This window comes from Halyomorpha halys, unplaced genomic scaffold (genome assembly GCF_000696795.3).
Source record: "Halyomorpha halys isolate HHAL.00 unplaced genomic scaffold, Hhal_1.1 Scaffold1234.1, whole genome shotgun sequence".
NCBI classification, from domain to species: domain Eukaryota; kingdom Metazoa; phylum Arthropoda; class Insecta; order Hemiptera; family Pentatomidae; genus Halyomorpha; species Halyomorpha halys.
Genome location: NW_027109882.1, coordinates 437,767 through 450,334, shown reverse-complemented (window position 1 = coordinate 450,334; position 12,568 = coordinate 437,767). Strand labels below are relative to the sequence as shown.

At 30.0% G+C, this 12,568-nt stretch overlaps 1 non-coding gene across 1 annotated transcript; it reads left to right on the top strand.

Annotated features, from left to right (window-relative positions):
* The first annotated feature begins 9,996 nt into the window (after positions 1 to 9,996).
* TRNAA-AGC (transfer RNA alanine (anticodon AGC)) lies at positions 9,997 to 10,069 on the top strand. Its single transcript has one exon. It is a non-coding gene; the product is annotated as a tRNA-Ala (tRNA).
* Positions 10,070 to 12,568: the final 2,499 nt, after the last annotated feature.

Here is a 12,568-nt window from a genome sequence, read left to right as displayed (position 1 = left end):
TATATAAAACTCATATATAGAAACGCGCGATGTATTTCCTCAGTACGTCTATGGTCTTTCGCGCAAATATTAATAATTACACCTACATGTGACAATATTATTTTAACTTTAATCTAAAACAATATTTCAACTTTTATAGTGTATATACTTCAGAGTACCTAAATAGCTTCCTTTGAACTATTATTTAATCGTAAAATAAATAAGTATTTGTCTGTTGTCAAAACCCTACACATTGTAATCAGATTATCAAAGGCATTCTGAGGATTCGGTGATTCACGATTAATTTTACTCTAATTATGAAGCGAAAAAGTTTTATAGTCTTATTTTAGCGTATTTTTATAGCTTCAAGTAGATCACTGTCATCAAGTTATAGCTGCTGAAGAAATATAGTTAACTTAGAACATCTTATTCTATCTCTTATCTTATTTTTCTTGGACATTATTGGGGCAGAACATCATTAACATGGAATATAAATAAATTAAATGAAAATTTTTTTTATTACTTTATATAAATATAAAGAAGACACAGGAAGTTATAAAATGTCATAAGGGGTCGCAATTGGTTGTTCCCGGATTACATCATATTGTCAATGAATAAAGATGCATATAATGTATGTTATCTAATGTCAAACAGTACCACAGAGAAATATACCTAACTTAACAACGTCGGGAGCCTTCTACTAAACGCTACTGTCAAGGTGGAAACTGGAATATAGGAAACTCTTGAATCTGGACGTGTAATCATAACGAAAGTTTATTCATGTGTTTTCAATACAGTCTAGAGTTACATTCAGATGTGAAAGGCACCCGACTATTATATCAAGTTTCTTTATTTTTTATAGACTTAAATAACAATCCATTAATATGCTAACGGATACAGGCAATAACATCTCGTTTCTCTGAAAAAACGAGCATAGAGTATAGAGTAACTAGGTAGTATAAGTAGGGTTATTTCCACAGTCGGTATTTTTTTTAATTAAATTATTTTTTATTATTTTTAATTGTTACTTTCCAGTAGAAGTGAAGGTCATTCAAGTTACATTTTTCTTTAATTCACAATGTTGCCACTAGTTTACTAGATGCTCAAATTTTTTTTCCCCGATTGAATATATTATACATGGAATGTAGATTTTATGTTAATTAAAATAATGAATTGAGCAGATTTACTAACAAAGTTCTTTTATTGTTGCGATCTTGAAGCTCTAGCCATTAAACTTAATTAGTATTTTGCCCTTGAATTGAGATCCAGGTTAATACAGAAGTTCAAAATACTTTTTGTTTATAACTTTTTTCCTTCATGTTTATAAATAAAAAACATAACAAGGTCGTAACAAAAAGTTATGGATAGAAGCTCGTCAACTTAATTAAGTCTTCAAATGCTGCTTTAAATAAAAAAAAAAAAGGATTTATTTTCATTTTTATTTGGTTTATTTTCCTTCCTGCAGTAGGATATAATTAAGTAATTTAGTTGACTGAACTAAGAAATAACTCTGTTATGATTAAAAATTACATTGTTAATTCCAATAATACTGAAAATTCATCACATCGTCCTGTATTTCACTATGATAATTCTGAACAGAGGTCTTATAACTTAACTTTGTTTCAAAATGAACATATAGTTCGAATATTGTCCAAGTACTGTCCAAGAATTAATAAAAATCGAAATGAATATTTTTCAGGAGTTAATAATAAATTGTCATATTATTCGGTTATCATAACCCATAAATAAATAATTTTTTTTTTTTAAATACTTAAATTAACGTTCACTAAAATAGTATCTAAAGTCAGTCCTAGTACTGAAATGAATAGAGTTTTTGTACAATTACAATGCTCAAATAGATTTTAGAGAAGCTATAAAAAAAAAAAAATCCTTTATTTTCCTAATAAAAAAATCCTAGTTAAAATGTATTCGTGAAATTTATAAAGTCATTTTATTAAAAAAAATAATAATAATATCTTCCTTAAAAATCTAAAAAGAAAAAAAAGGAGCATGCATTTAATTGAGACGCATGAACGTGGCACCTCAATTGAAAAAAAAAATAACAAGTTATTTTTTAGCAGCATAAACGTTCAAAGCTGAAAAACCACAATAATTAACAGGATAAACCTTTAACATCTGACAGATGATTTATAGATGGTGTCTTTAGAGTAGCAGTGTCAAGATTCATTTCTTGGAATCGCCAAGAAATAAACATTAACTACCTCTGGTGGGAATCAAATCCACACCACAAATTAATCACGTTTTATAAAACGAGTGAGCGAAATATAAAACAAATAATTAAATGAATCTAATCACTATTATGGCTTAAGTAACCTCAAACATCTGAAAGGCTAAAATTTGGGATGGTTCTACAAAAAAACAATTGGCAGTATTAGTGGAAGGAATATATTCACGGTAGATGCAGATAGGCTTCTAAGACATTTTCAATCGTCAAAGTTAGTTAATTCGGGGAAGGTGTGTGTATCCGGGTCTGTTCATCGTTTATTTATGTTCAGTAATTATTTCTAACCCCTTAATTGAAATCTTCGTTATTTTTTAAAATTCGAATGGTTTCTTAAAAATTATTTTTCTTCCCAAGAAGCTCTGTAACATATTATTTTTTCATCAAACATCTTTAAGAAGTAACAAGGTAACTGCATGATGGCTTACCTATTCCAAAATGGCAATCACTGAGGTTCACAATGAGTGAAAAGATATGCTTACAACAAAATAAACTCCTCAGCATTGTCTATGTTGATTTGTTTTTCAACTCTGTGGTTTTTTAATATAGGCAATTGAAGGTCAAAGGATAGTTAACGAGTTGACGTCTGAAGCTAATATAGAAATTTATTCTTGATTAGATCATTAGGCCAGTGTGACGTGAGTATATTTGGGTTAGTAGAGAAAGTAGATAGTAATCAACAACAGATTTCGTTTAAAGTAAATGAACTAATATTCAATAAATTTGTTATAAAAAGATAATACTGTTGGTTATTTTTATCAATAATATGAAAAAACAATAAAAAAATAAACCGTTCGGGGAAATAGGCGCAGAAGGTCATATGAACCCGTATAGGCAGAGAGAGGTCTTTAGTTCTTCACCTTAGGATAATCTTAAAAACTGATCCAACCACCTGATTTTTCTTACTTGATGATCCCATGTGAAAATCGAGGTGGGATTGTGCATTTTTAAAGCATTTAATGTAAGTACCAACTCCACATAGCCTCCAATTTTTAATATTGAGAAAACTTTGTGGGCCAGACAGTAGGGTAAAATTTTGAATTCAATTCTTTCGATATTGGGTTTTTTTTATCACCTATTTCATAAAAAAAAAAAATGTATGGTTTTGTAGTTGCGAATGTAAAGTTTATTCATATGTTTCCATGGGTAGAGAGCCTTATTATACCAGTACATTTGTGGAGAAAATGTCCTCAACCTCTTCTTATAACACACCACAGACTCAAATATTAATTTCTCAGAGACAAGGACTTCATTTTCTTCAATTCAGTTTTTTGAGATTTATAGTATCGAATAATAATTGTGACAAAATTCGAACCTGGAAGGGCGGATTCAAACAATGGCGTTATGGTTTGTTTGATAGCAAATTTTTGATAAGGAAATAAATATAATTATCATTGGTTATAAAGAACAATCCCCCCCCCCCCCCCCCAGTTCAGGGAAATTCTTTGTAATCAAAACTAATAATTTCTTATGAAACAAATAATTAAAAAATGTTAAGAAATATTATTATATTAAAAACATTAGACTATAGTAGACCAAGTCTAAAATGGAAAACAAATATTTGGATTGGATTTATTTTTTAAGGCATTAGTATGGTGATTTCAAATATATTAATATATTGAGTGCCTGAAAGTCAAAAATTAAAAACATTATTGGTCTTAACCCATGCATTTTCTTTTTGGGCATATCAAAAGCTAAAGAAGGGACACAGTAACCCCAGTATGTACAACAAGAAAATATATGGATTAAGAACCGTTGTGTTTTTAGTATTAGGAATTAAGGCCTTAAGGAAATATACGGTATTTTAAAAAAAATATGAAAGCGTGAAGGTTAGATTGTGAAAGGAATACGATATTGGTTTTTGTTATTATTTTAGTGCAATTATAAAAAATAAAAGCGTAATTAAAAACAAAAAAATGTTTATGTATGTGTAATCTCTTAGACTTCATGTCCGATATCAATTGGTCATGAGAGGATGCTTGCTCGTTACCTCTTTCATTAAAAGAGTGGCCTCCAAATGATAAAAACCTTGTAGGAAAGACTTCAAATAGAATTACAAATTAATCCGCACTGTTGTAAAAAAAAAAAAACCATTAAAAACATATCCTGAGAATATTTTTTTTTCATAGTAATCATTAGCTAAAATAATTGTGACAAAGGAACCTTGTGTATTACACAATTAAGTTCCCATTGAGCGCGAAGTCGCCCCTTGATAGAATTATCTTCTTCCCATTGTCAGTAATATTGGGAATCTCATAATCATTTATGATGAAAGAGATTCCGTGGCATCATTAACGTCGCACGGTGGACAAAATTACAGCTTCATGTGCGCAAAATTCTTTAATACCTTTAAACTCGTAGGGGTGGTCAAAAATATTTAACGTATTATTCTCCATTTAAAAATATATTAAATAAGTATTGGATTAATATCCAAAAATTTAATTAAAAAATCAATCAGTCATCTATCCTTGTTTTTGTTCTGGTACTCCTGAACCTCTTTTTGAGATTAAGTTAAGTTACTGATAATTATCCTGTGACAATTTTTGAAACGTAAGCATAAATAACTGGTGCAGTGCGTGCAATAAACAACTTTCACTTTCCATTCATCAAGAGAGAAATGATTTATTTAGCCATGCTGCCCAAATACATTGGGTTGCTACAATACATAGCATACCAATCAATCCATGATCGGATAGATATACAATACATATTTTTTCTATCTTTTTAAATATATATTCCCTTTTATATATCTTTGTCCATATGAATTACTGAACCGAAATATGTGCTGTTCTTTCCAAAATGTTTTCTTTCAACATGGGAAGGTTAAAAGATAATGAAATTCACTAACTCTCAATTAGAAAAAATCTTTTGAACACAATTAAGCATTTTTGGTTTGTAGTTTAAAAATCACAAGCTTTTTTTCATGGTGATTATACACCAATTGAAACGTCTCTTTACCACACTTTGATGGGTGAGACAGTCTGAATATTTTCAAAATAGTACAAATATACTACCACAGTGAGCACGATTGTCTCTTTTCGAAGAATAAGAAAAAATGATAATTATTCCCTAAATAGGTTTTATGAAGCACTAAAAACGAATGACATCCCATGTATTGGTTTATTTGTGTTACCAAATCGTAATACGTAATTTTTTTTATGTTTTGTTGAAAAAGTATACGTAAATGTTTAATTTTAACTATATTTTATATCATGCTATCAATTTTATCATTAAATCAATATACATCAATAGAGAAGCGTTGCCGGGTCAGCTAGTCTTTGATATAAATCCTTGCTCATTTCAGATATTTATAAATTATTCAATTTTGCAATACTTTTCTGTGGCAATTTTCTAAATGGACCTTTCAGTTGTCAGATTGGTTAACTGCTACTTCAAAAGATTTCAGAAAAATATTTTTAATGATATTTCTTGTACCAAAAATTTAATAAAAATGTTTTACTAAAATTCTGAACAATGTGAACCTAACTATTAATTGCCACAGTGTTATTGAATTAACATTAAAATTAGGAGAGAATGATTTTATGGAGACATTTTGTCAACTGAAAGGCTCAAATATATGTTAAGTGAAATAAAAATCATTATTTAATGACTATGTTGACATGACATCTGTTATCAAACTGGCCCATGCGCCCGCCATACCTCAAACTCTTGCTTTATTACTGCGTTTTTAGTCATTCTCCAATACTCTCTACAACTTTACATGTTTAATATTATTTAACCTAAAATATTAGCCTTTCCAGAGGTTTATAATTAGTATTTATTACAACTCTTGTGGAAGCGGGTGTCTCAGTGGTAAAACATTGTGCTAGCAACTCCAAAGACCCGAGTTCGAATACGGTTGTAGCAGATAATTATTTTCTGTTTCGCTGTAGGTGTGAGTCAGTCTTGTAAGTTCGGGAGTCCTCCGGGATCCACCCAGCTTTATAAATACAGCTATACTCTTAACTGGGAAAAAATGTGGCGGTCAAGCGTGATTCTGAGTTTGCACGACCGTTGGTCTAGTAATTGCTTCCTAACAAAGTACTGCACACCCTTTATGGGTTGTTGTGGTATATATTTAATTTTTAATTTAATTTTAACACTAGCACTTCTGTTTTCAGAAATGTGTTTTCAACCTGAAAGAATATTTTCCCACATTTCTTCTTGAGTTAATAATTAAATAATTTTACATAAATAATTATCCATTTTTCAGTTAGTAAGTAAAAATGTAAAATAATTAAGTAAAAAAAAAATTATATTGATATCTTGTTTGAGACTGGGTGTATTTATTAATTATAATAATAGTTCCTTTGAGTATATTGTATAATATTTTATAGTAAGAATTTAGAATTTAGAATAAATTATAGTAAGATCCTTTAATTAAAAACTTTTTTTATTAATTTATTTTTATTCATCTCCAACATTTCGGTCAACCTGGCCATTATGATGGATATTATCAATTTCACGATCTAGTAATATTTTATAAAACATTCTCAGGCTATTATGCGTTAATTTAGTTATTTAACCTATTTTTAATATTATTCGTCCTTAATTTAATCATTTATAATCAATTCTTTTAATTCGAAATTTAATTTATAGCTATCAAAATCATCTTATTAACATTATACTAGTTACTTTTTATTTAACCTTAGGGTAGGTTCTAAAAGGATCTAATAATAAATGAGTTTGCACAAGGTGTAAACAATGATCAGAGAGACATAAGCCAATTATGCGCACGCAGAAAATTAACTGCATATATATAAACAGGAAATGCTTCTTTATTTTTTTGTTATTTAAACAAATAAGACGTAAAATAGACATTGCATACATCTTCCCAACTAATGATAAGAACATTTAATTATTTGTCCACTTCAATTGGTTACTTTGTTCACTGTGGCTCGGTTTGATTTTTGCTATTACTTATTTGAACTACAAATGGCTGCCAGCTTTAGGCGCATGCAATATGTGTTAATTAATAAATTGCCAATTTAATTCAATCATCTAACAGTGGAGAGGTGTAAACGAATGGGCAAGTCTGGAGGACCGGACCTCAGGTTCGTTTTACTAAGCTTTCCTTAAACGGATTAGGAGAAAAATCTTGAGAGAGAGGATTGACAGTGGATGCTGAAAATATCGTCTTCTTGAATACCTCTAGGCTAATCTATTAAATATAAAACTACTGAAAACGTTTTAATCCAAGACATTAAGACTAATGATAGAAGTAACATAATAAGAACTTGCCAATAAGTCATTTGATGAAATGCATCTATCGTGCTCACAAATACTAGGAAGATACTGAAAACGATCTGGATGTGATATATCTGTTTCAAAGTTACGGTGGGGCTTGCTACTCTGTTTCCTCTTGTGTAACGTGCAATTTTTCCATGATTGATAATAATTTGACCCCATCACATAATTGCCAATTGCGGATCCAGAAATAAAAAAAGGTAATAGGCAAACAAAAAATTAAATAAATTATTCACCTTCAGGATAAAAAAAAACTCAACGTAAGGTGAACATCAACGCAGTGTATAAATTAATACTATCATCGGATGAATTTTTTTTTTAATCTTTCGCTAGATTTTTCAAATATAATTCATTTTAGAACTCTCTTTTATATTGTGAAATATTTAACGTGTAATAAAAAAAGGTAATAGGGAAACAAAAAATTAAATAAATTATTCACCAAAAAAAAACTCAACGTAAGGTGAACATCAACGCAGTGTATAAATTAATACTATCATCGGATGAATTTTTTTTTTTCTTTCGCTAGATTTTTCAAATAAAACTCATTTTAGAACTGAACTCTCTTTTATATTGTGAAATATTTGACGTATAATAAAAAAAGGAAAATAAAAAAAAGTAATAGGCAAACAAAAAATTAAATAAATTATGCACCTTCAGGATAAAAAAAAACTCAACGTAAGGTGAACATCAACGCAGTGTATAAATTAATACTATCATCGGATGATTTTTTTTTTTTTTATATCTTTCGCTATATTTTTCAAATAAAACTCATTTTAGAACTCTCTTTTATATTGTGAAATATTTAAGAAAAATAAATTGGGTTATAAGATTCGGAGATTTCAATTTAGCATTAAAGTCACCAATGAGTAATACATTTTTCTCAACAGAAAATTATTTTAAAACTAAATTATTTCCTAAATGTAAATGACTAAATGTCCCATTAAACAACTAAACGTTTAATGATGAAAGATGTTGCTTTTTATAATATTATTCAAATATATTCATCCGGCAATAATATGCAAATCTATTCTAAAATAAAACAAGCTTTATCTCGTATAAATCCGTTTATAAAATAAAATTAACTAATTAAACGAAATGAGGGTAATATATGTGAAAACAGCTTTGAAAAAATTAAATGTCTATAAGCTAAATAAGAAATTGCATAAGCTGGGCTCTGATCATGAAACACACTAAAAAAAAAAAAAACATTCAGTCTACGAAAAGATATCAAATTTATAATTTACAAGGATTTAAATAGATCAGGTTCGTACAATAATATTGTAATATGTAGTTATGCTGGAAAATATTTTTTAAAAGTGTTGGAACGCAAAAGTTTTTCTTTTTCTTAATTTCAGGTCGTTGATTAGTCAACTTCGAATAGCAGGATACTATTTAATGACACTCCTGACGCCCTTGGGTAATGGGGTTTAGGACAGAGGAAGTCTTGCGTGGCGTTGTCATACCCCAGTAGTTCTTGGCGATGGGACATTATCTATGACAGGGGTGCTCTAGGTATATGTAAGGAGTCTTGCAAGCGACTTTCTGAAAATATTATAAAAAATAACCCTAAAGTAGCAAATATATTAGTGTATTTGTCAATTGCTAAAAAACCGTACAGGGTGGATAAAATTGAGTATTTTTAATTAGTTTTTCATTTCGTTCTTATTTTTATGTTATTTTTTCTGTACATATGGTATGAATGAACACATAAAACTCTAATATGTATTGCTTCTTATTGTGACAGATTGTATTATTATTATTCAATAAAAACATATTTCACTGATGGAAAAAAGTGGATTAATTTTTATTTTCAGATAAGTTGTATGTTTTCTCTCCTTATCAAAATCCAAGTTTTTGACCATCTCCGTCGTGTTGAACGCGGGGATGGTGGACACAAATAAAATGTTTTTACTGTTCTTACTGTTTTATTAGTTACGGTTAAATAACATAAAACGTTCTCACTGTAGTGAGAACAAATATCACACACAAAGCTTGATGACAACCTCCAACTACTGTTATAAAACCGTTGCAAAACGGTACAATCGATATATTCAGTTTGCCACAGAGCAACGTGTATACAATAAACAATGAATTTTTACATCTCACTTTGACACGACGAGTGCATTTTTGGCATCTTTAAAAAAAAAAAAAAAAAAATAAGAAGTATTTCTGTTTTAATCAATAATTCGCATCAAGTGAATTTTAGGTTAAAACACTTTAACAATTTAAAAAAATCCTTTAATGTCATATGTAGCAATATTACAAATTCGGAATAGTTGCTGAAATATGACGCCTTAAAAATTTAGAAGGTTAATTTTAGCACAATCCAAGATGAAATCTCTCCTGGGATATATCCCATTGTACAAAAAGCTTTGAAATTCTAAAAAAATATTGAAGACAAGTGAGAGAGCTAGTAGCGATGCGGGTTGCCTATCTTCGGGCGTTGGCAACATTGTTACTCAGCTGACTTACTGCACCAGAATTACATAATCGTTCTAAATGTTAACTCCTTTCAAAAATTTATTACAGGGGGCGTAGCTCAGATGGTAGAGCGCTCGCTTAGCATGCGAGAGGTACCGGGATCGATGCCCGGCGCCTCCAAATTTTAATTTTTTCTATTTCTCAGGATATTAATTATTTGTACAAAAAGGTAGTAATTAATATTTATTGATTAAAAAAATTAGACTAGCGGACCATGAACAGATTTTTTCAAATATCTGTTATCGAGACCGATTTTATAATTTTTTTTTTTTTATTTATTTGTTTAAGTCACGTATTTATTTTCCAATAAAGAAAAGACAATTCATCAAGAAAAAAGCATTAAGAATTCTTCTAAAGTTTCATATAAACATAAATGTCTGATTTATTAGACTTCTTTTTCAAATAAGAATTTATTGTATTTCAGATTTCATAGAAACGATGCTAACAATTTTCAAACAACTTATTTATAATAAACAAGCGATAAAAAAAAAAAGGTTCTTCCAGGTGAATCGTTGAAATTAGTTTAAAAATGGTTTTCTATTTTATTTTTTTATTGTAACAGCCATAATCATAAAAACTTATGTTTGCTTCCCTTCTATCTAAGGGAGGAAAGCTTAGCATTCATGCAGGATTAGTGCTCAAATAATAAGCTATCAAATTTCTCAGATGCCGTCGTTACATTGGATGTATTAAATTATATAATTATGAAAATGAATATCTGTAACGCTACAACCCATGAAGGGTCAGTTACAGTAACAGGTACTGTTTCTTGAAGAACTGTTGTACAAGGAAATATGTTTAAGATCACAATTTTTCCCAATTACAGGGCTCCCTAAACCTACAGGGCCCACAAACCCACCACAGGGATAAATATTTACCTGCCTCAACTGGATTCGAAACCATATCCTCGGAATTAGTAGCTACGCTGATCCACCAAAATATAATCATATAATTTTTATTAGCATTGGCAGGAACCCTCGGAGGTTTCATTGGAATCGGTTATTCCAAATCCATTGCCTACTTAAGTTGAATTTATTCCAATGAATTTGATTCAAGATAGAAAATACAAAACTTATTTATGACTCGCTTTTAACTGAAAGAAGAGTACGATAGATTCAATATTACTTCCACTTTCCTGTTGATAATCAAACAAAGATACCTCAGCACGCAAGAGTTAAATTAAGATCATTTTTAATTAAAGTAGCCACGATAACTGAACAAAGTATGCAAAAAAAGAAACGAGAATAAGAAAAAACAAAAGTAAGTAATGAGAAAGGGAATGGGCATTGATTCATTATTATACATAATTGTTAATATATTCAAATTTCGATGGAATAATAAAACAGGATCCTCGTTATGTTGTTAAGGCCTTAGGCCTTTATATATTATATCTTTATCCAAATAAGCTTTTATCTAGTTTTTCATGATAAAGTTTTATTTTATTATTTTAATTAAGTTTACCACCATTGTGAAACAAAAGTCCATACACTAGTTTTTATAACTAGAACATTTTTTCAGAGGAATGTTAAAGTTCTAATCAAAAACTGAAAAACGAGTTTCTAAACTATCTATGATCTTGTGCTTTGTCCCCCTTGCGAATTTCGAATATATATTCACACATATTTCTTATGGAAGAAAAATAATGATCTCGATCAAATCAATTTTATTGAATCTGGAAAGAAACGGAATAATAATAGAATACATCTTCTCTAGGTAACAGATTCTAATTGGAAATCTTGAAGATAAGAGTATAATGGAAGGGGGAAGCTGTAGAAAAAGCGAAGCCAAAAAGGTGGGCATCACGAGCCTTCTTAAGGTTTGGCAGAGGTGTACGAGCTACCTTCTGTTTTAGTTTAGATTGCAATGGCGGTTATTTCAATTAACCTCAACGTAAATCTTCCCTCCATGGGCGTGGCCTCTTTGGCTTCGCATTTGCTTTGAATGAGAGCAGGCTTTTGTCACCCGCATCTTAACATCTTCTAGATCTAGTTATTTCCCAAAAATATAAAGGCTAGGTTTATATGTTTCCATTCCTCAGTACCTTATAGTTTCCACGAAATAAAACTTTTTTCTTACCGTTATTTAATTATTAATGTTGTTTAATTTTTTCTATAAACCAAATTCTAGAATATTCTTTTCTTGAAGCAGAATTTGAAAGAGTTTTTTAAATCTTTTTCCTGTGGCAGTTCATTCCTCTTTCTTATTGTGGCATGAAAACGCTTATAAGGGGATGGAACTTTCCAATGATATTATTAAATATTCTTGACCTCTTCAGGTATCTGCACTCGTAAAGCCATTCTATTCCTTACCTATATCTATAATGCTACACTCCGATCCACCTATTTCCCTGACCCTTGGAAAATGTCTATAATAAAAATGTTTCCCAAGCCCTCCAAGCCACTTGAATATCCAGCTTCCTACCGTCCTATTTCGCTACTGCCCATTATGGGCAAAATCCTAGAAAAACTCTTATTAAAACGCCTCTACCCAATCCTTGACTCATATCATGTTATTCCTGATCACCAGTTTGGATTTAGAACATCTCATTCTACCATACAACAGAGTCATCGAGTGGTTGATGTCATATCTTCCACATTGGAGCGAGGTATGTACTGCACG